Raw genomic sequence first — 26,353 nt, forward strand, 5'->3', positions numbered from 1 at the left:
AATACCTACCAATATTTTTGTATATTATGCATTAAAAAGTTCTTTAGTATTGTAAAGAGTGACTTTATTTTTCGTTTACTTCATCATTAATATTATTTGCTAATAAACATATCACTTACCAACATTAATAATTTTTTATACATTTATATTAATATTTTCCGTCATATATTTTGGGTCAGTATACTGTGTAGTTAAAAATACATGTTGCCATTTAAAAATAATAGTTAATTATTATCATAATGAATAATATAAACAAATAATATTTAATTTTAACAAACATTTTTTAAGTAGGTATTCATAAACATAATATAATATTTACTGCTTAGTGCTTACATGAATGTGAGTGCGTCGTATTTTAAAATAAACTGTACTTTAGAATGTATTATACTTACATTAATAATTATATTTTTTTATATTAAAAAGTTTTTTAGTAAAAGAATCGTTTATTCTATATTATATCTTATACAATATTAATAATGAAAAACTGTACAATCCTTTTTTATATACGATTATATTACATATTATATTACATATTATAAATATATTATTTTATAATGTGTAAAATAAAAATTCACACGGTGCCACTAATGATGCTTTAACACTTATTGATTTATTTTTTAAATCGTCATATAACTCCCAATTGTTTGTATACCATCTAGAATAAGTGTTGTAATGACCAATTGGATTCCTTAAGCTTGTTTTTCCTTTATGGTAGCATATGACACCACGTAGCTCATATTATGTAATTGACTTTTGTATGATAACATGGTGGGGGGGATATCACATAATTTAATTTTCACAATTGTACCAGCCTCACTGCTTTTTTGGTTATCATCACCTTAAAATTAAATACTATGATAATACCAACTTAATAATATAATAGAAAATAATACTCAAATAATTTACCTTCCCAATATAAAATATCAATAAATAAATGTATTTTTGAAATAGTAGTTGTTATTGTCCTTAATCCACTGCAATTATCTCGAAAATTTAGATATGCAGATAGTGTTTTGTATTAATATAAGACTGAAGATCTTTTATTTTATCTTCTTCATTAATTTGAAATGTTATATACTTTATAATACTCTCTACTTGAGCATCGCACGCATCTATATAGAACATTTTTTTATTTCTATAGCTGATGGGGCATCCATTAGTACCTAATGTATTTATTGCAGGGCTTGAAAACGAAAAATTTTTTTCCGCTTTCAATGTCGGTTTTGGATATCGGTATTGATTTTTTTAGATATGGATTTCGGTTTTTCCGGTTTTCAAAATCGGTTTCAAGCCCTGATTTATTGCATGACCAATGGTAGATTCACACAAAACCAATGAAATTCCATATTCTAACATTTGAATTTTTTGTCACTTTGCGTGTAAATTTTTGATTTATGCCACTTTCTATAATATTGGAAATAAATCTAAAAAAATCAGATGTTGTAGATTTATTTAATTTTGTTGCGTACATTTGGCTATCACAGTAAGCTACCTGTAATATTAAAAATACAATTATTACGTTTAATATAGTCTTCTATAAACTTGTTACAATAATGTTGTACCTAACTAAAGTTTTGTTCATGTAATTTAATTTAATTCTGGTATGTTTTTATATTTGTATAGGTTTTACGACATTTATATAGATTATATTAACTAATAATATATTTTATTATCAGATATAGGTAACCATACACAAGTGTTCACCTAAGATTTACCTATTAGTTGCTATATTGAACGTTTTTCAATTATATTTATTTTAAAAAAAAAATGTTAAATGTTTTATAGTTAATATTTAATTAGAGAAATTTTTAGAAACCATTATTAATACTCGATGATTCAAATGTACAAGAATTATTTAAAATCACTTTTCCTTGTTTACTTATGCATATAGTACTTATTAGTTCTTTAAAGCAAGATCCATTTCTTAATAATGACATCGATCGTTGATTTTTAGTTGTGTTAGTTATTTTTACGTGGCGTAAATGAGGATTTGATACAATGTAAGAGTTACTCTTTTGTTTCTGGATACTTTTTCTGTTCCAAACTTCCTCCAGCACTATTTTCTTTGTAGTTTTCCTGGTTTTGTATTGGTATAAGCCCAAGTTTATTTTCTTTTAAATACAAATTAATGAAGAATTCGAATCTTCCTTCTCATCATCAATGACATTGAATAATTCACCTGGAGTTTGTTCTTTATATGAGTTTAAAATAATATTGTTAGGTAATAATTTATTTCTGAATGAACAGCAACATCAGTATAACAATGTGAATAGATGCAAAACATACAAATAATGAAAAGTTTAAAATTTATAATTGAGCTAAATAAAATTTAAATACTTTGAAAATGTCATACGATAATAATATGATATAGTAAACTTTATAACTATATAAGTATCCACAAATATTGTTTTTGAATTACACAGAAATAAAACTAACATTGTTATATTCTTCGTTTAAAAATCTAATTTTATCCCAATTTGAACTTAAAATGTCTATAACATGTCAAAAGAAAAACGTATGTGTATACAATTTTGGAATTTCAGGTATTAAAATAAACAATTCATGAAGGATTTCTTTAGTGTGAATTCTGTCGTTAGTCGTGTGAATTCATGCGAATTACGTGCTAAATATTTACAGTATATATATCGCAAAAATCACAAAATGTGTATAATGGGCCGCGCTGGGGCAACGATAAAACCACTAAAACAGTTTTTTTTTTAACCTTAAAAAATGGTTGTACGAATTCATGCTAATTACATGCTAAATATTGGTGCAAACATTTTCCAATATTTTTAAATGGGCTAGGCTGGCGTAATGTATGTACATTTTTCATACCATTATGCTAAATTTTATGTGAAGTACACTTAAAAAATAAGAAAATATTATCTTGAAGTCTTGAAATATTATTGTTTTAAGTACCTACCTATTTCAGTAAGACCATAGAAATATATATATAAAAAAAATATAAATTAAATTAATCATGCACCTAATCATTATAATACTGAATTACTGAATGTCTGAATTATATAACATTCAGTAATATTTAAAGAAAAAAATAAGTAGTATGTAACATAGTATAGATAAATGAAAAAATATATTGATCAATAATACGTATGAAACAATTTCAAGACTATACAGCGACGTCCAATTTTGCTATCATACGCCTCGTCACCTTAAGATTTTGTGAATCCTTTTTTTCACAATCTGTTTATGTTGTAACAGATGAATGATTTGATTGGATTCTATGTTTGAAAAAGGATTAGATGTGAGATTGAATGGACCTACGGAAAGCAAGAAGGATAATACGTTGTATAGTGAACAGAAAATCTGAGGACCTACTTGTGGTTGTTACGAACCATAAACCCCCTATATCAAAATGCAAATCGGTTTCTCTAGACATTACTATCTGCAACGAGCTATGGTAATCTTCGCCAATGCCCGGATTTATCTAATTTATGGGTGTGTTTATCTATCGATATTACAACACCAACTTTATCCTAGTCATGCCGACAATAGAAAAAAAAAATACACACACACACACCCTCACACGTTGAGCGTGATAAATACGAAATAACTGCATTTGAAACTTTGTTTCAACAATAACAATAGTACCTACATATTATACTTAGTTTTATTATTATAATCATTGTATTATGTCGATAAAATCGCAACATTTTCACTGTCGTTAAGTAACTATAATTGTAATTTGAATGAGATAAGCTTTACAGATCACGGAATACTTAGTAACAAGTAAGTATATTATACGCATGCATATATAATCATAAATAATTTAAGTTCGATTTTGTGTATAGAAGTATAGATAGATACTTAGAAAACGCCTCAGGCCCGTTTTCTATCATATCCACATGTCTCATGCGATGTTTACTTGTCTGCTTGAGTTGAGTAGGTATACTATAATTCTAGTCGCCCTGAAGGTCGAAACTTGATACATTTTAACATATTATATGTGATCAAATTAGTGTCTTATAATATGATTAACATATTTGCTAACAAATGATTCGGACACACGTGCACAATTGGATGCGACAATAACTATAATATTCTCCAATAAAGTTAACCGATTGATATCCTAAATTGATTTGTCGAGACGGAATTTCTAAAACGTCTTGAATAATGTATTGTATACGTTTCAAGTACAACGGAATACAATGTGTACCCTACGTTGAAATTGTCTTTGTGAATTAACTAGTATATCTTAAGTGGTGAGGGAACAAGGAATCTATTATTCCATCGTTTTAAATTAGTACTGTATAGGTACTGAATAATAGTTAGGTGTGTGCATTGTAAACTGAATTGTATACAGAAGACATTTCTGAATTATCAACATAACGAACGTAGTGCAATAAATTAACTACGAAGAGAAAAAAACAAATGCATCAATTTAACAGAAAGATAAAGTAAGTGTCAAATCATTAAAACTAATAAATTATTGTATAAAAAAAAATCCGAGTTTTTATGCTAATTATTATCTCTATAGTAAGTTATTCTATGATTGATTACATAACAATATATTATGATCATCACAACATCTTTTGGATTATTATCACAGCTCATATTTTATAATAACGTACATATTAAAAACATCTGTAAATAGATCACTACGTACGTCGTATATTCTTACCGAAACCTAAACATTATTTTGATTTTTGACCATATCTGATCAATTGGTAATCACACAAAACGTATGATATTAATGAATATTTATTATTTAATAAAATTTCAATTAAAATTACATCATATGCACAATAAATCATTTAAAAACAAAATTAAAATACTGTTTATTTTGTACCACCTACATATTATTATAATTATGATAGGCACAAAAATAAATTAAATATTATTTATGGCGTGACAGAAAATAAAAATTTTAATTTAGAATTGAATAAATGTTCGCGATTGAAATGATTCAAAAATATTATAAGTTAAATATATCTATATATGCACAATTAATAAAAAAAATAAAATACATTTAGAATATTTAAAGGATAGTTGATACGTAGGTTATTAAAATATTATTGAAATACATGACAAGTATCCAAAATGCTTAAGTATCTTAAGTCAATGTTAAATTAAATCATAGATTTCTATTGGGGTATTGAATAGATATGAATACCATGAATTAATAAAAATATAATATGCAGTATGATGTATGAACTATAAGTATAATAAGTACAACTTATTAAGGAACGTAATAATATCGGTAATTTCATTCAAACATTAGTAAATTGTAATAAAATTATGGAGGGGGAGTATAATATTCTGTGAAACGTGAGTGAGTAGCAAAAAAATGTATTCGCCCTTACTATAAAATCTCGTCGCCATCCTATTGGATGAATTTAACTAGCACATCTCTGGTAATTTTAGACATAGTTTTTTAAAGTTTTGGTTATAATATAATCCACGTTTAAATTAATTCAAATTATTTTTTGATAATTCAAACATAAAATAAAAATAGTTTTCTTATTATTATAGTAGTGTGGTTTATAAATAGCCAATGTTCAGGGCTAACTTTATTTGTAAATCTTTAAAAGGTTAAATTATTAATTTCCATTAAGTAGATATTCATTTAATTAGGTATGTAATCCTTAAAGTTTCAGCAGGATGTGGTATAGTAATATAAGAGGTGGTTATATATGAGAACAAGACATCTTATAATATAACCATTGAATTTTGCACATAATTCGCTAAAATTAAATAATAATTAATAATCTGTCGTGTTATAAGTAAATTTGTTTAGGAAATAATTAAAAACACGCGTTTTAAAAATTAATTTAGTAAAGTTATTATGGTATGTGGTGCTGACATGTAATTAACCAGTTAATGTCAAATTATAAAAATTAATAATTATTTTTAAATGAAAAATATAAATATAGAGTATGTTGGGTTTAATTTCAATGTAAAAAATATATATAGACACTCAAATACATAGGGTCACCATTTTTGGCACAATAATAAATTTATCTCATTCCTCTTGTACGTAAAGAGCACAAACATGATAAGTTGGGGTACTATAGTTTATTTTGTTTTTAATTTATACGTCAAAACAATTTTTTTTATTGATATTTATACTTTAATGGACTAATTTAATAACCAAAAACCATAAAAAAAAATCTTTATCGACACATTTGATATAAACCGAAAAATAGTTCACTACATATAACCATGTTTATTAGTTTTACAGCACAATATTTATAGTGGAGTAAATATATTACTTTAGAAATTTTTAAACGCATAGGTTATATAATCATATGAGAATAATAAACACGTCGTGGTTTATGGATTTGTGTATTCTTAAGATATAAATATATTACATTATATTTTATTAGAATTTCTGGAAACGGCGAACAATTATTTTCCAGTAGAAAACACAATATTTTAAAATGTAAATATTGTTACAAACTATATTATTAACACCGAATAATGCAACAACAAACATGACCTATAGTAAAACAGAATAACATAATGAATTTAAGGGCGATTTAATACGGAATGTATTATGATAAAACGCGTGTCAGACAAAATAATTATTACAAAAATGTAAACCATATATAATTATTTTGCAATTATAAATTATATTCATATTATAATATACGTCGTCCAAACCTAACCGTCCGACATGATAATATCGCAGACCGTATAATAATATTATGTAGATAGAGGCCTTATAGGTATGTAATGTTTCTGGTTTCAAAACGGTTACAAACGGTTACAAAACCAGCAATGTTGTTACTCATCGAACAGCTAAATATAAGGGACTGTACGCCATGGTGCCAGAGAAACGTATTTCCACGCCGTGCTCATTACGGACATAAGTTATGACGTATTGCGGTTCGTTTATCTCCACCCTGTATAACCAGAGATTTATAACGGTACGCGTACCGTCGGTAGGTATCCGCGGTAAGGGGATGATGTTTGGGCTGGGAGGAGACTCCGCCAACATTATAATGTACATCGTGGATAAAATGTAACGACCCGAATGACCGTATCTTCTTAAGCCTTACATATATATATATATATATATATATATATATGTAGGTATATGTATATATAGTGTACATTTTTTTCCGATGTTTCACGCCAACGATTTTTAGTGTCTTTATATATACACCTACCTACTCGTTATTCCATCACGTAGACCTTTGCACGAGATAGTTTTAGAATTGAAAATGTTGTGTGTAGTGTATATAGTTAGTTTGTATAATATAGGTACAAGCGATACCTTTATATCCATATTTATATTGACTCGACTTATATTATGGTCTGCTGGTTTTTGTATAAATTATTTAAATGTTTTTTTTTTTCAAACGTGTATAAAAAATACATTAACTTGTATACAGAAAAATTGACAAGTTATGAAAATATATTTTTACCACTGTACTAATATGTATATATATATATACATACCTTATGCAAATCGTCTACTATTTATGGGTTAAGAATATCGACCGGAAAACAAATAGGTGATATATATTATTATGTGCTCTTAAAGCCATTTCAAAAACCATTGTCAAACACATCAATATATTAGATTAGGTTATAATATTATTTGGATGCACAGTTTTTAATTTACTACAATAATATTGAAATTAATAAAATTAAGTATGGGCAAAAATCCTCTTTCAGCTGAAAACACTAATTAATCCGTTTGTGCATAACAAAGATCTCCATCTGAGTGTAATATGAAACGCTCAACAACATAAACTATACCCGAAATCTAATGTAATATATTTTTTTTTTTTTTTTGTGTTACAACCAAAGTATTACGAGACACAGATGCTTAATATTCATAAAATATTAAAATTAAAATTTATATAGACTGCGTGTAGATTCTATGCAGATTCGTGAATCAAGGTATCAATATTAATAGTGTATAATTACTATTTTAAATTATTGTATCCGTCATCACTATGTGGGTGATTACTGGTGGTAGAAAGTTAAAATAAGTTTTGGTGCTTTGGAAACCTTATTGAAAATTTTAATTTAAAAAGCTTTAAAATGTATACAAGGTTACTCAGAAGTGGGCATTTGAAAAAATAACAAAAATACATTACTATTATTAAGCATAGTTTTATTGAAATTTAAAATTCAAATTTGACGAAATCGGAAATGAAATTTTTAAAATATTAAACCATCATGATACAAATATTAAAATATTATAAACCATGCACTCTTGTACAAACCAATTAACGCTATATTGCTGTATATAAAGCATAGGTATACGATACTGATTTATAAGCTAAATAACAACATATTATTATCATATAATATGCAACGTGTTTGTAGATATAAGTTCAACTTATACTATGTATTAGTGTATTAAAGTAATGAAAAAAAATAATTGTAGTGCCTAGTGTTATAAACAAATAATTATGAAATATTCTTAAAAATATGAACTGACACACTGCCACCACTCAGAATTGTTTTCCATTGAATAAATATTTCACACATTCATTACAGTGACCTACTCAATGACGAGGTACACTCGAAACTTACAATAGCAGAAAGAGTTTTCCGGTTTTTGAAATGCATATTATATCATTCAGAATTTTTTATTTTATTATGCAATATAACTTAACCATTATAATTATATTATATGACCATACAGTATATGATTCAAAGCTTATACTGCGATATACAAACCACACGTGTTATTGTTGTCTATTAGGTTGTACATTATATATGTTTAACTGTCATGTTGAAATGCTGAACAGAAAACTATCATTCTCCTAATTGGAAACTGCTGCAGTCAATCTAACAGTAATAATAATAATAATAATATTATATTATACTTTATTTATCTATTGGATTTTTGACTTTTTCAATTTTATTGACATTTTAGATCCTAGCGGAGCTATATTAGGATTTCAAAGATGAGTTTCCTTTTATGATTGTTGTTACAAGGTTACAACAAACATTTTAAGCAATGTTTTTATATTTCAATGCTTTTATATTTATAGTTGATTGGATATTGTCCCATGATAAATATAAAAATAAAATTTCCAAGTAAATAAAAGTGCTTAAAAACTTTTAAGCTAATATTGACACACTTTTACACGAATTACAATTGTGTTTAGTTAATGAAAATATTTTAATTTATAATGTATTGCTCGCTTGTCATTATTATACTCGTTTACATTACTATAAGTTGTAGGACAGGTATAAAATAATTACGTATAAATAAATATCTAAAAATACCTAGATTTATATTGTCGGAATAGATGAAAAAAATTGTCTTACAATAAATATTGGTATCGAGCATTACGACTCAATTAGTATGAACTAGAAAAATATACATGATAAAGTATATACCTACTATAATACTAAACCTAAATACTTATAAAATTGTTGTAAATCCTTGTATTCCAACTGTCTATGTCTTCAAGGGTACATTTTGTAAAAAAAACATTGTTGTAAGAAATATTTACCTGTATGAAGATTTTTTTTTCTATAAAAAAAAACTGTGTAAAAATTAATAAAATATGAACATTTGACCTATAACTAATTAAAATTCCAGAAGTTTTCATCATTCTGTCAATCGCGAATTTTATTTAGTATTTTCTATAAATATATCACATTCACTATTTATTGTGCGATGCTTATTATTATTAATATTAACAGATTTTACAGCAAAAAGTATTCAAGATTTTTCCCAAGAAAAATCTTAATTTGTATGAATCATTCATGTTAAGTTATCAAGATTTATTAACGAAGTGTTATTTCTAATACGTATTGTTATACAATGAAGGTTGAAAGTTTTCAGAAATATTATTTAAATGCAAATGACATAAGTCTGTGAATCCTATTATACGTTAATATGTAATATATTCACGTAGTCAGTTTTTTTTTTTAGTATTTAATTTAGTATTAAACGAAAAAAATAATTTTAGTTTTTTAGCCAGAAAACTGCCTAATTATTTTAATATTCTTTGTTAATACAGTTTGGTCTTTTATAACATGTGTGTAAACTTGTGATATCATACTTGACTTTTTTTTTTGATACATTTATAATTTATTATTAATTTCACATTTACTATCTAGTCTACTAGGTAAACCTAACTACATAAAATAATTTATCATTCAGTAGCTACTAATAATGTCTGTATAACATTAAGTAAGTAAATATCTGAATCCACAATAATAAATTAACCAATCATTGTATTCATCAGTGTAAAAGTTAGCAATAGTATGGAATAACGGCCCAGCATATGTATGTGCTATATATTATTTGTACTTTTTAAACGTTTTCTTCAATTATGGAAAAGTTTTATTAATAAATTAAATTAACATTTTTGGTTAAGCCAACCATTATGAATAAGATCATTTGTAAAAAGTCTATGCGCTTTCGTACATTAAATCCGTACATTCGTACAGTTTTGCATTTTATTTTGCATTTTGGAAAATTTTTTCTGAGAAATTTAGATTTGTTGGTACTAGATCTAGACTGTTGACTATACTAGATCCAATACTAGATTCAGATTTATGTATGCCAATGTATGTATGTGTAAAAACTATTCTGTGTTTGTCAATACTCGGTATTCTTACGAAAACGTAAAAGCTTAAAACAAATTATTGAAAGTTCAATTATTAGTAGACGAAGCACTAATTTATCCACTATTTTTTTGTGAGATTTAAAAAAAATCTTCTTATGGGGCATACAACGTTTGTCAGTTTAAGAAATATGATATACGAATATAATACTTTTATAAGCTTAGATATTTTTTAATCGGCTCAATACACAAGATATCATTACAAATTGATTAGTTAATGAACAACTGAATAATCATGGTTAAAAATTAAACTATTAAAAATATAATATAAATATAAAATTATTTCAAATTTATAACTAACTTGTTGTAACATGTAATATGTTGATAAATTTTAATTTTAATAAATAAATTAAAAAAATTATTTTACCGTCGCGCGTCGTGAGCCACCGTAATGTTCGTGTTTAATGAATTCCATGGCATTAATTTAAAGTAACCATGAACGGAATAACAGTTAAAATAGTTCGAGGATAAATGATACATCTAACCTTATCGTGTTTTAACAATTTTTGTGGTTCCATTAATTGATATTAACATTGGTCTCGTTGTGGCTTCTGTCATTGCATAGCGTGCAAGGTTTGCGCGTACATTTTTTACCTAAAGTTGGCTAAATTCCATATGGTCCTTCTAGAATCCCGTATAATATATTAAAATCTAAATTGATCCAAGTATCTCAGGTTGCAAGAATTAATTTGGTTTTGTATACAACATTTACGTATTATGTTGTTTGATAAATTGCTGATTAATTTAACTAGGTGTCTCAATTTATAGGTACATCTATAAATTGTAATATTTTTTGTCAAACATAAACTATTTACAAGTCACTAACTTACTGTCAAACATATTATCTGACATTTTTGTGAGATAAATTACTAAATATTTTACTATAACTGTAGTCTACTTGAGCAGCTAGATTTATAATAAAAAACTAAAAAAAAAAAAAACTGTACTCCACAATAACAATACTTATCTCTGCAAAGATGAATAGATCAACATTCTATATGTCTATAGAATTAAATTGTAGTACCTAGTTAAAATAAATCTCAGATCCAGACGTACCAAAAGAGAACAAATAGTTAATCAGTTTTAACGATAACTACTAACATTTGATTTAAAATAAAAACCAGACAAAAATAAAATAAAAATAATAGAACTCAGCGGAGTTCACTAAGAGAGTAAAGACACCTTTTGTTTATCGAGTTCCATAGATTTGTAGATGGATTTACCGAATTCTCGCATTGTGATATTTTATGAATAAAACAAACAAACAAAAACTTTCTTCTATTTCCATCTATTGCTATTTATTTTTCGGAATTGAAAAAAAAATCCAGCTGCAGAGAATCAAATTATGGGACCAGAAATCTCGGGCCCGAAGACACCGAGTTACACAAATAATATTGTAGCCGTATGCTCTCAATAAAATGAGATAACATTTTGCAGTTGAAAAACACAAAGTGTAAATGTACACAGTACATAGTGATTTAACCCCATTTTTCCTTCAATAATTTATTATTTTTAATTTTGATTTTTCGAATTTTTAAGTGAACTTATAAAGACAAACCTAGCTAAACCTTTAGATAATATCCCGAGGTGATACAAAGTTATTTTATTGAAACGAGAATTATAGTTGTTGATGTTATATTTTTAAACAGCTTAACAAAAAAAAAAATCGAATGGAAGTAGCTTATAGATTATAAATTGAAGGTAAGTGCTTAAAACAGTGGTCACTAAATGGCGGCCAGTAGACAAAATTTATACGGCCCGTAGACAAAAAAAAAGTAAAATTTATATAATATACGTTCTAGTGTCGTAATTAATAATTTTTATAGATTTGTTTTTACCGACGTCTGCAATTTTGATGGCACATGAACAATTTTAAAATATCTAATTTGAAACTACAAAAATATTTAGTTTAAATATGAGGTTACTATAATTTGAAAATTATAGTTATTAAATTATATTTATTTATTATATTATAATACTATATGTATATGGGCATTTTATAATTTTTTTAATTTATTTATATCATAATAAATATTAAGTAGATGTTTGTATGTAAAAACATTATAAGAGATTATTATCATTAGTACTTTTATATAATTTCAAAACTGAGTAACAAGTCGTTCAATTTTCGGTTTAAAATTCTAAATACACAAACATTTTCGAAAAATAATTTATTTAATAATTAACAGTAAAATAGGATAGTCTTATTTAAAAAAAAAAAAGGAAGTTTATATTACCACAAAGTCTTTAAGTTATAAATAGATTTTGAAATATGATTTTAAAGTATACAAATCATTTTTTTTTAATCATAATTTAACTACATGCACAATTAATAAACTAAAAGATAAAAAGTCATGAGTATACTTGGTGAATTATCCAATATAGTATATATACAATTATTGATGAATCTTTTATCAATAAAAAAATTATCTATAAATGTGCGTACATGATATATATATACTTAATATTCAAAAATTCCTAGAATAGTGTTGATAATAAATTTTAAAAATGTTTTATTATCCTACAAATATTGTGTAAATATATGAAATATTGGTATTATTGAAATATAGACAAAAAAAACCATTGTGTACCTGCATCTTATTCGTTTATGCTTTATTAACCTTTCAATCAATGTTTTGAACTAACTAAACATTTTCAAGTACGATAACAATTTCAATTGATTGAAGCTATTAAAAACTAGAATATATGAGTATAGAAAACATGCAAAGATAAAAACGGTTAAATTCATTTTTAAAGTTTATGATGCGTTTAAAGGAAATTAAATCGGAACAAAAGACAATTCAAGCGAAAGTACACTGATTCAAAATATTCCCATGGTGCCCAGTGCTCCAGATTATACAAACTTGATACAAATTTTAAAGAGGTTTTACAGCTCATTGAAGCTTTAAGGTATACTTTTGGGTAAAAAGACAGATTCGTTTAACATTAATGAAATCAATACAATACCATTCGAATATAAATGTTGAATAAGCATAGAATTATTTTAAATAGATGATTGTATTTGTATTTGGTATTTTAATAAATATTTAAAACTATGTACTGCACTACCACGTTATATTGTTTACTTATAATGAAAAAAGGTCAAATCCTTCGGTTCTAATATTCGTTTAGAGAGAATGAGCTCGTAATATTGTAAACATCTATAAATTAAATAATTCCCGTAAAAATCAAAATAAATAAATTGATATTTAAGTAGTTTCTTTATTACTATGTATAATATTATAATAGCTCATTTCGTTTGTCAATTAACGATTAATATGATGAGAAAATTAGTTTTATATATTTGAGTGAACGGAATTTCAGTGTGTGCAGACACAGAAATTTAAAAATAAATACAGTAAAAAATGATAAAAAATTTTCATACCTACCTACCTACTCTTCTACTTTTAAAGACTAATGTATTCAACCATATTGTATTCTGTAATATACTATACATTGGGCATGTACCGTTTCCGCCAAAATTTGAAGTGACCGATTCCGCCATCGCCCGTTTCCGCCAATTTAAAAAAGGTTCGATTCCCGTTTCCACCAATCTACCTGCTATGGTAAAATTATTATAATTATTTATATTATAATAATATAATGTATTATATTTTAATATTCTGTATTAATTGCAGTATTATTCGTATTATTTTCAACTTGAAGTAATTGTACTTCGTATATAATATGATAATATTAAATATTGGAAAATATATTTACAAATAATAAAGCAAATAATAATTACATAATATTTTGTTATATAGTTTTAATAAGTACAATAATAAAGTAAAAGTCACTTATTCATAAATAGATATAGTAGTTTTATGGAGTAAAAAATGTTCTTATCGGTAGTTTCAATCTTATCGATTTATATACAATGATTCCATATTTCAGTAATAAATATATATTTTATAGAATATGTATGGATAGGTGCCTAATATATATTGTATGTATGTGTGTATTTAAAGTCACCACTATCATAGATTAATGTGTACAACTATTACTATCGCTTATTGCTCATTTGTATCTAACATCTCCTTATGTACCTACTAACGCATCATGTGTACGTAGTTTTAGTGAATTGAAATTAATTAACACATTTTTACGATCGACGATGAACCAAAACACTTAAAATTTATGAACTATGAATAATAATAATAATTATTCCATAGCAGGTAGATTGGTGGAAACGGGAATCGAACCTTTTTTAAATTGGCGGAATCGGTCATTTCAAATTTTGGCGGAAACGGGTAATTCCCTATACATTGTATACATAACATAAACTTTAGTGAAAACATATACAATTATGGTATCATACTTGATAAAATGATTAATATTTAAATTAAAAGTACGTTTAAAAAAAAAAAGCAAAATGTATTTAAAATTCAACAATAAATATATATATTTTTTTTTATCTTTTATTTAAATATGCACAATCTGTAAATGTTGTTTAACAATAAGTGCATGTGATGGAGGTGACATGGCTTGAGTGTCTGGAGATAAGAAGCCGCCCATTGGAGGCACTTAAGGTTAGGATTTTAATTTGCTAGTAAGAGTGGGTGGGATTACAAAACTAAGGGGAGGTAGGGGTATATACAATTTTAGATTTGTAAGTCACGACACCAGGTATGTTTTAGACGCCTTCTGGGATCACCAGGAATAGCGTTGGTAGATAGCTCGGAAATCAGGGGATTACGATGGCTGTGGAACTTGGAGTGTGTGCGTTTGTAAAAAGTTTTTGCGACGTTTTGGACTGTTGGGATGGCTATAGATCCTTATGTAGAGTTTCGTTAGATACATAGTAGTGAGTTTTAGTTATTTTACGGAGACATTTAGATTGGAAGATTTGAATTTTGTTTAAGTTGGACTTTTTGGCTGCACCTCAGAGTTGGATACCGTATGTCCAGATCAGTTTGAGTAGGAGTTTGTATAATAGTAGCTTGTTTTTTAAGTTGATGTGTTATGATGTGAGGAAAAAACGTAATTGGTGAGAGCGATTATTTAAGGTGAGTTTTTTGTTGTGGGTGTGAGTTGCCCAAGTTAACCTGCGGTCTAAATGTAGACCTAGGTATTGGACATTTTGGGCGGTTGAGATAGGTACATTGTTGAGGTAGATGGGAGGGCAGACTATTTGCCTTAGTGTGAACGTACAATGGATGGATTTTGTTTCATTGATTTTTATTCCCCAATCTTTACACCAGGTTGATAAGAGATTGAGATGGTTTTGTACAAGGTGAGAGGCTATTTCGGGGTTGGAATGGATCGCTAGAATCGCCTTGTCGTCGGTAAAGTCACCAGTTGTAGTGCTAGGGATGGTAGGTTGATCTGAGGTGAATAAATCGAAGAGTAGAGGTGCTGTAACAGATCCTTGAGGTACCCCTGCGTGGATTGGTGATACTTCGGATAAGGAGAAGCCATATCGGACGACAAAATGTCTGTTTTCTAAATAGGATTTAAATAATAGAAAACAGTATGGCGGAAGAATAGATTTGAGTTTGAAGAGAAGGCCTCCATGCCATACTCTGTCGAATGCCTGTGATACGTCGAAGAAGGCAGCTGTGCAAATAAGTTTTTTTTTCAAGAGTGTATGATATTTTATCCACTAGTCGATGGACTTGGTGTATTGTAGAGTGGTTATGACGAAATCCAACAATAAATATTAAACAAAAAATGAGACAAGTTAAAAGTTACTTAGTTTAAAATATTCGTTATACCTAGATTATGAATACAATACACAATTTATGCAATTTACTCTTTATAATATTTAGTAATTATATTAATTGATTGTATATTAAAAAAATGGTTTTTATTAATTTAATATCAATAAAAGTAACAGATCTATTGTATAGCAGGTGTTGATTGAGCCTTGTCATTGAGTAAGTCGCTGTTCGCTGTAATAAATATTCTAAATTAAAAAAAATATATATATAATATATGGCATATTTATTGCTAGTAATTTTATTATTTTATTTTTTAATTTAAGCGATTAAAGAAATAATAGTTAAACAGATTAATTTTTTAACTACAAAATTATTTGAAAATATAAGTAAATTTGAGAATTTCGTCAAAATTAAAATATAAAATATCGTTGCATTTGATATTATTAATATTATTAAATAACTATAAAAACTCATTAGAAAGGTAATAATTTTTCAAATTTTTTATAAAGTGAAAAATGTCAAATTTATAATTATAAACTTTTCTAAAAATTTTTGATTTAAAATAGTTAAAAAGTCTAAATATTTTGGGAACTGTTCATAAATAATAGTTTCACGCAAATTTTAAGTAACTGCAGTTATTATTTTTAATGTTTTTTTTTTTTAAATTACAACAATTAGAAATTCGTTTTGTCAATAACTGATTATTACCAGAAAAATTTCATTTTTTTATTGTATGTTTTCTTTTTTCAATAATTATTAAAAAAATTGTAGAAATTTTTTACTTTTGGCTCCCTAATTTACCAACTGGATTTACTTTTCCAACAGATAATTTATTTAAACTAATAATTGAAGCATTTTTAGTACAATACAAAGTGTCACCACTCGCCAGACACAAAAATAAATTCACACGTACACACACACATCATTGTAAAATCAATACGGTCGTCACTCTGATCAGAAGCTAAAATAAATAATTACATTACTGAAATGAATTTAAATTAATTTTCATTGATGGACAAATAATTTTCACGTTATTAACAACATTATTATAAATATTCTATTCATGAATATTGAAATTAAACTAGTTAATCATTTAAGTTATTTAATACTTATTAACGTTAAATTTAATTATATATTATTACTTCTGTGTTTATATAAAAAAAAATATTCGTAAATTACTTATATTAAGTATTATTCATTATTATACACTGTAGAGTGTATGTACTTGAATCTTGGGCGGTATTCTTTTTATCCAAAAATGACCTTTTCACCAAAAATAAATTGCTATCTTTTCGTAAAAAGTTTTACGTTAAGCATTTTGGAAAGCACTGTGTCATAATTATTTATGTTTAGTATAATCATGCAATATTTACTAATAACGATACTAATTTGAGTAGCAATTTGTATCAAATATTGTATAATCAAGTTAATTAAAAACGAAGTTAAACCCAATAATATAATAGATAAGAATTAAGTAGGATAAATATAAGTGCCTGCCTATATGTTTGTCATATACATATCATTCAACAATACAAACAATTTTAATTTTAATTAAAGCAGAATACATTACATGACATGTTCACTTAGGTATATAATACATTATCTATTTAAAACAATACGTATTTAGTTGCATTCAAAATTGTACGATATTAATAATTACAAAGTTCTTATTATTGAACTTACAACCGTCGTGGTACAGTGGTACAATATATTATATTCAAAACATGATCTAAAACCTAAAAGACATAACTAAAATTATTGGTAATACCTTAGATACCTACCTAATATTATTAATATTCTTAATGTACCTAACCTAACCTAACCCTTCGCTTCTTCATTGCAACGATCTGAAATTATTTCTGATGACGGATCTAAAGTGTATTTAGTATTTCAGTAAAAACTAAATTATTTAATTTAAAATAAACGCATATAAAGCATGCATTACACAGCTTTTTATGTACCATATACTACCTATATTAATATAAACGTACTTCTTAAGTGTTTTTAAAATTATCCGTTTTCTTTATTGGTTTTATAATTATTTAAATGTGACAATGTATTTATATTTATATACATTCCAACAATACAAGTCAGTTTAAGTAAAATATAGTGAAAACTCTTTATAACGAATCTGAAGTGACCATGTGATTTCTTTCGTTATTGAGAGTTTTCGTAATAGAGAGTAATTAATAGGTTTTAAATCAAACCAACCATTATAAGTTAACTTAATGTTATTTACGTAATATAGAGTTTTTCGTTGTAACGAGTTTCGTTATAATGAGTTTTTACTGTATTCTGACAAATTGTATTTATCAGTTCTAATATACCTACATTGATCGTGTCACGCTAGTCGAAAATAATAAGCTTAGAAGTATCTCGTCAGAATAATGTTTGAGGGTATATATATGTATTTAGGTACCTATCCATTCACCTAGAAGTGTAAATACAATTTACATCACAATAATACACAGTTAAATTTTTATTAAAAAGACTTGTTGGGACCAAAGGGGGGTTTGTTTTAGTAAGTACTTCGGTAAAGTGTAATTTATTGGTATAAAACATAAACACTGTACTTAAATAATTATTGAAACCTATAATAAATAATAAATGTAATAGCTGGTAAATGAATGATTGACGATAGCTATGACGCTACTACCTTTCGAGTGTAAAAACGAACGAAACGAGACTTACGGCGTACGAGTGATTACTGGCGGGGATTCAGATAATGATAATAATAATAATAGATAACATTATTTCGGCTTCAACAAGACTTTTATATGATATTATAGAGTAGTTTATTAACTTGTTTTTGAATATAAAAAATAATGATAGAAAAAGTCTAAAATGTTTTAACTTTTACCAAGTGATGGAATAAAAATTCTATAGTTTTACAATATGTTTTTATTTCATACAGTAAACACTTTCATGATGATTTTATGTGTTTAACTTTTTCAAAGTATCTTAAAAGGCCCAGCGCCCAGGGTTTCTTTCTGTTGATACTTAGGATAAGTAGCTGTATCGTAACGGGGAAAAAATATAAGTGCAAAAAGTATTTTAGCTTAGGGCGTTAGAGTTTTATTAAATTATTTTTTCTTAAACTCTTTTTGATTTTGAGTATACTAGATAGTAGGAAGATACAATTTTAAAATAAAAAATATGAATAATTGTTCGGGTGTTGTAGATTCTTATTTACATTAAAATATAACTTTTTAAAATTTATTTTTAATATAATTTATTTACGGAACATATCGTAGTAAGTTTCTATAAAGATATGTCAAAAAGTACATTTATATTTAAGAATATTTGTTATAATGTGTTTTTTTTTATAATTAATTCCTTAGCTGTCAAGTAGTAAAGTGCATGTTGATAACTTTTCAATGATCGATGAATAATTTAAGACTAGTTACTCTATTATTAGCAAATTGTGATATTAAACGCCTTTTCCTAAGCATTATAATTTATAATGTGGCACTGACGCTGTAATTAATTTGTTGTTGATGCAGTAATAATAATGTGTTTGGTGATTAAATTATAATAATAGAAGTGCACGACCAAAATGTGTCGTATAAAATAATGCATACACATTACACTTAACACTGACGTCAGGTGAAACGTCAGGAGATCCTTTATTAACAATATTATCGTTATAATAAAATTATTACTAGACGCTTTAGGTTTAAACAACCAATTAAATATTTAACATTATCAAAAGACAGAGCATTAAGCAAACGCTTGAGCACCATTTCGCTTTGAGATTTAAAATAGACTAAAAACACAAATTATTACACTTAGATACTAGTTGAACTATAACACCTCCAAAAATTAAACATGTATAAGAACTCGCGTACAGCATAGCAAGGGGATAAAAAAAAAAATTAATAATTTTCTACTAAAACAGCATATTTGAGAGTCGTATTATTTATTCCGTTGTAGTTACACATAGTGTAATATATTATATTGTATATCATGATGTGATATACGTGCGTAAATTTAAGTTACATGAACATGTGGGATAATAATCAAATTGTGTCCTAAGAAACTTTTACAACGGTAACGTATATAGGTACGTCGAGTTATATGATTGAATATTTTATTTATATGTATGTATATATTCAGCGCATCGAATTTATCGATTCAGTAAAATGTGTGTGTGTGTGTGTGTGTGTGTGTGTGTGTGTGTGTGTGTGTGTGTGTGTGTGTGTGTGTGTGTGTGTGTGCGCGCGCTACTGATTGCAGCAATAACATATTTTTAGCCATACTCAAACTTAATAAAAATGTCCTTGTTACACTTATATATGGATAATGAGATGTTTTTTTTTTATAAATAAATAGAAGAAGATGGGATTTGGTATTTTGGTCAGTGAAATAGGTATCTGTATTTTATTTAAAATATTCTTGTAAATGATACTTTTGAATTGGATAAATAATTTAATACTCGAATTATTATGGTCAATGTATACCGATATAGGTATTTCTGCTTTTTTTTTTTTTTTTTTTTATTCATAAAGTTTTACTGACGAATGTCATCTTAACTTACTGTTAATAACATTATTTTTTTTAACATTTAGAAAATAAATAACAATTAAAAAAAAAAAATACATTAGTGATATAAGATACAAATGACTACATATATGTAATATTATAATAATATTATAATTTCTTATTAAATTAAATTAAATTAAATAAATTGGTTATAGGCGTTATAGCAACAAGTCGTGGGGACGTCCACGCTTGAGTCGGCGTACAGAAGGAGGGACACTTAGTTTGTAATATTTCGCACTGTGAGCAGAGTTGATGTGGCCGAAGAAGTTGATTGCTGATTTTTTTATGAACTCAACTATTGTGGGTAGCTGGAAGTCTTGATGAAGTGCATCGTTGCGTACAAACCATGGGGCATTAGAAATGGTTCTCAGAACTTTTGATTGAAAGATTTGTATTTTATGTATGTGGGTTTTTGCACAATTTCCCCACACAGGGGATGCGTAAAGAAGTAATGGTCGTAGTATTTGCTTATATAGCATAAGAGAGCATCTCCAGCTTAATGCAGTTTGACGGTTAATCAACGGGTATAGAACTTTTAGTCTTTGGTAGCCTTGTTGTAATTTGGAGGTGATATGAGGATTCCAGGTTAATTTCCTGTCCAAGATTACACCGAGGTATTTGATATTTGGTGACCAAGGAATACTATTACCGTTCAATTTCAAATTTTCAGGAGTTTTGGGGCGCCGGTTGGAGAAGAGTACCGCTGTACTCTTTTGAGGGTTTAATGCAATTTTCCATTTTTCTCCCCATTTTTGGATTTCATCCAAGTGGGCTTGAATATTTTGTGTTAATGTTTCAACGTCCTTAGCGCTTGAGTATATAGCACTATCATCAGCGTATAGTGCTACTTCAGTATTATTCGTTGTAGGGAAGTCCGAAACGTATAGATTAAAAAGTAATGGTGAAATTTTTGAACCTTGTGGTACACCTGCGTTGATTTGTTTTGTTTCCGAAGTAGTATCATTGATTTGAACTTTGAAGTAGCGATCAGAGAGGTAGGATTTAATTAGATAATATATTGCAGTGGGAGTGTTTAATGTTTTTAATTTATATAAGAGTCCGTCATGCCATACGCGATCAAAGGCTTGGGCTACGTCTAAGAAGGCAGCACCTGTGTGTAGTTTTTTTTCAAATCCATCATTTATATGCTCCGTTAGTCGTAAAAGTTGTTGGGTAGTGGAGTGGTGAGATTTAAATCCAAATTGGAAATGCGGAATAGCATTTATTGCATTTAAATAACTGGTAAGCCTTGAGTGAATAATTTTTTCAAATATTTTTGATACTGAGGACAGAAGGCTTATAGGTCTGTAATTTATGGGGTTTGAGTTATCTTTACCTGGTTTTTTGAACAATATTATTGTAGCCAATTTCCATTCAGCAGGAAAGTACCCGATTTTTATTAGGGAATTGAATAAGATGGATAAGTATGTTATTGCTTTTCTGGGTAGATTTTTTAGAATAGTATTAGTGATTAAATCGTGTCCGGGTGTTTTTCTTTTTGGTAATTTTTTGATTATATCTAAGATTTCATTGGGGCTTGAGTATGGCAGCATATTTTGGGGATGAATATCGTGCTCGCTTAGTTTTTGTTGAACTAGATAGTTTGTAGAGTTATCTAGTGAGCTGTTTAATGTAAACGAATTTTCAAGAGTATGAGCAAACAATTCGCATTTATCGGCTTCTGTATTTAGATAAGCATCTCCCGCTTTCAAGGGGGGGATTTCATTGGAATTCGGTTTTATTAATCTTTTGGTTGCAATCCATAAGTTGGAGTCTGCTGGGTGTATAGTAGATAAATATTGTTGATAACAGTTAATTCTGTGTTCTTCGAGTGAGTTTTTGACCTTTTTTGTTAGGTAATTTAATTTTACTCGATCTTGTGGTAGTCTATGTAGTTGCCAGAGTCTCCTCGTTTGATGTTTTGATTTGATTAATTTTAATATTGAATGGGGAAGTTGATTAGGGCTATAATTGGTTTCCGTGTTTGGTTTTGCTGAGCATGTATTGGCCGCTTGACAGATGATTTCGCGAAGATGTTTTACTGCATTATCTGCGTTGGAAATGTTTAAAATGTTTTTAGGAATAATTAGGTTTTGAGTAATATGTTGTTTGAATTTTTCCCAATTTGGTTTCCCAGTGATGAGTTTGCGGGTTGGTATTGAAAATGATACAGACGCATCTATTGTAATTTTTACAGGTAAATGGTCTGAATCGAGGTATTTCTGCTACCTATATTTGTTTGTTTTATTGAGGATAAAGATAACTAATATCGGGATGTGCACTCTGCAGGCCTTATTTTCACCGCCGTCCTGCATGCTAAGTAGATGGAAAACAAAGTCCATGATAATACCATGTTGGTCGGATGAAAACCGTTCAAATTTTGTATTTTTAGAACAGCGCAAAATCACCAGACACGTTTATGAAATACCAATACATTTACCGGACCATTGCAAACACAGTAGGCGTTTATTGGTTTAAAATAAGTATATCGTATCTGACGAAACAATTTAAAAGTTGGGCCTTGATATATTTATTTATACGTAGAAAACAGTTTGGATGTTTATTGTTTATTTATTCTTATTTTAAATTAAATAATAATGTACAGCATATATATAATATAGTGATATGTATTAAGTATATTTTTTGCTTACTTAAAATAATTCATTGCACGCATACTTATTGTTACTAAATACCTAGTTAAGACATTATAATTAATAATTTAATAATTTAATTTATTACATATAATTTCAGAATACAGATACGAGATAATGGTTAGATAATAATGTTAAACAAACAAATCACTAGATATATTATAGATTTATTGATACTACTTGATTAAGTATAAATCATTTTTTTTTTTTTTTCTATCATATGAAAAGGTTTAGATAGATTAGTTTAGTCAAAGTGTAATTAAAATTTAGACACAAGATATTATATTACATTACATTTTAATGCAAATATTTATATAGTATTTACAGTGAATAGCTTAGGTTTATATTGTGGAAACATGTACATATTGCAGCTGTGTTCTCATCTTTGAGAGTTTGGTGGAGCGAGAGTGGATTTCTGAGTATCTTTCTAGCTTCGATATATCTGAAGAAGATGATTACAATATGTTCTATTGTCAGATAGTTACGTCACAAGTATCGCATATTGGTGCTAATAGGTATATTTTATAATATAATATTAACAATGCGCTTTCAATACATCATGGCTTCATTAATTATATATTGATATTGTCAGTTTCATTTAGATAGATACTTAGCAAATCAATTAATACAATTATTTATAGGATTAAATACCATAATAATATCACAATAAACTGTCTTTTGTTAACAAATAAAATTAGTTGAACTAAAACGAATACCTACATCCAATGTTGTAATATTGATACGCAACTATTTTGCATAATTTTAATTTACATGTAGATTGTAGGTACATTATTAAAATTAAAAAAACAGGCTGTTTTGGGAACACATTAGTGCTTTGGTTGGATAAAATAAATAAATAAAAAACTCTTTAGAATTAACTTCTCATAAGGAGTCATGTGATGTGTATAGCTTTATTTCCAATTGAAAAACATAATTGTTACTATATAATTCAGGTTACGATTTAGAAAACTAAAATTTTTTTTAAATGTAAAAAAAAAGGTTTTTTCTAAAAATGTTTATATTGCGTCATTTGTTTCAGTTAGAACAATCATTTTAAGCGATAAAATTAATAAAAAAAATTACATACGAAAATGACAGAGAGAACAAGTCTCCCAGCAAATGTACTTTAATATGAATCAATAAAAAAGGTAGTTTTTATTTTATTTTTTTGTTTTTACCGTTATAGTAAAAAGTGTTTTGTAGTTATTTATATAAGTATTCCGATGTCTTTAATAACTTTAAATTAATTTTTTTTTTTAAAGTACAAAGCATATTTAAAAAATATATTGGAAGATGAACATACTTGGTGAATCATCCTGTGTATATAACATATAACATATAACATATAGGGTAATTTGTTTAAACATGCTTATACTATTTTCATGTTAAAATTAAACATAATAATAATATAAACAAATTTCAATCTTTGAAATTTTAAAATATCCTCATACACCCAAAGATCATATTTTTGAATACTTGAAATTTTTTTGTACTACTTAATAATTATACAGTGGGTAATAGAATCTTCTGATTTTTAAATAGGACTCCTCTCTCTTTTAACTTTTAATTATTTAACAGAGTATATTTTTTTGACATCAAAATTTGAATAAATAGTTTTTTAGTTAAATAACTTTGTATAGTACTATGGATCATTTTTCTAAGTTAATGACCAACAAGTTAGGTAGATTTGTAGGTTTAGATCGATTTTATAATAATATTTGTTATTATAATTCTTTAAAAATGTGATCGTATAAATAATTAGACAAATATACATAATATAATATATTCTATGGTATATCACAATTATGTGCTTTATAATTATCTTACCTGATGAAGTTGAAATTTATTTTTTAAATGATTTTCCTCTTTCTGGCCCTAAATATGAGCATAGTTCCTAATAACCATATTAAAAATAATAACTAGTTTCATTATTAAAGCTGTCTACTTAACATAAAATGATGAAAATAATTAATATAAATGTATCTAAAATAATAACAAATATACATAACGCATTACATAGATATATATTGATACTCAGATATTATAACCTATGAAGTAATCTAATGTTCGCGTATGCTAGATAAGTACGTTTTTTTTTTTGATAAAGTATAAATAATTAGTTGATTATAGTCTGCAAGATACGTAGTAATTACCTATATTTATAAAAAATAATATTATAACACTGTATTCAACAAGTCGTTGCGTGTCAATTACTGGACGGTGGACCAAACCTATCAACAGAAGTATTATGCTCTTCAAGAAGTTTATTAAATACAATGAAATTCTGTGAGCTACTATTTAGTATTATGCATGAATAATGTATTCGATAATGATAATTTAATGTACCTATAGTAATATGTCATTTGGACGTTCAGTGCCGTCGCAAGCTTACATTTTTAATAATGTTGTGAATTTATGATTTGGTAGTTATTATTATAAAATGTTTTACATAACAGTAATTATACACTAAGAATAATTATTTTATGTTGTCATAATAATTAAAAATATTTAAAAAATTCAAAATATGCACATCGCGTAGTTAATGGTGATCAGGGTAAGTTTAAAGTGGAACAGGCACATCCGGGACCTATGATACGTAAAACTGAGATACCTAGATAAGGAAAATGATAAAAATAAATAATAGGTAACACGGAAGTGTCTTCTAAATTACATAATATAATTTGATGTTAAGTTAATGACGACTACAACAAAATCGAACACAAAACAATAAACGATAAAAAAAATGTATTAATTAATGTCATCATCTCTATCCATAAATATGAGGAAAAGTTGAAATAGTTATTGTTGTGTTAGGTGGGGTATTAAGGTGAAGGGTGATTGCAGAAATAGTAGATCACGGATTGTTTTTCCATTTGACCGGATACATTGTTGCATTAAAAAAATACCTACTGTGAACACAAAACTCACAAAA

The 26,353-nt window shown here is 26.9% G+C and overlaps 1 protein-coding gene across 3 annotated transcripts in view; it reads right to left on the minus strand.

Annotated features, from left to right (window-relative positions):
- LOC107163023 (uncharacterized) overlaps positions 1 to 26,353 on the minus strand; it is a 319,729-nt gene that overhangs the window by 209,222 nt on the left and 84,154 nt on the right. The window lies entirely within an intron of this gene.

The sequence above is a fragment of the Diuraphis noxia genome, unplaced genomic scaffold, assembly GCF_037042655.1.
Source record: "Diuraphis noxia isolate RWA-SAM2 unplaced genomic scaffold, SU_Dnox_SAM2 contig0004, whole genome shotgun sequence".
NCBI classification, from domain to species: domain Eukaryota; kingdom Metazoa; phylum Arthropoda; class Insecta; order Hemiptera; family Aphididae; genus Diuraphis; species Diuraphis noxia.